Genomic DNA, 238 nt, shown 5'->3' with positions numbered 1-238 from the left:
CTCGGAGCTTTGGGAGCAGGACCAGTTCGGTTCGGTGTGAAAAGCAGGATGCTGGTCGGGTCCGTGATCATGAGCGAAGAAAGGCCGGAGAGCCGGGCCACGCACGTCTTTGGTCGAGGACGGCGAAGGACGGCCCGAGGCAAGGCCAGGTGCGCCAGGTGCACAACCCTATCAGTATTATCAATATTTGCATCGTTTCCAAAGCATAGATTATGTTTATTTGAGAGATCCACCCCAC

General features: G+C 55.5%; 1 protein-coding gene across 1 annotated transcript in view; it reads left to right on the top strand.

Annotated features, from left to right (window-relative positions):
- The window catches only part of LOC119586243, a gene marked incomplete in the record, with an annotated part of 139,392 nt that overhangs the window by 79,891 nt on the left and 59,263 nt on the right, over positions 1–238 (top strand).

This window comes from Penaeus monodon, chromosome 21 (assembly GCF_015228065.2).
Source record: "Penaeus monodon isolate SGIC_2016 chromosome 21, NSTDA_Pmon_1, whole genome shotgun sequence".
In the NCBI taxonomy this organism is placed as follows: domain Eukaryota; kingdom Metazoa; phylum Arthropoda; class Malacostraca; order Decapoda; family Penaeidae; genus Penaeus; species Penaeus monodon.
The sequence above is the reverse complement of the archived record's forward strand: the minus strand, read 5'-3'. Positions and strand labels throughout refer to the sequence as shown.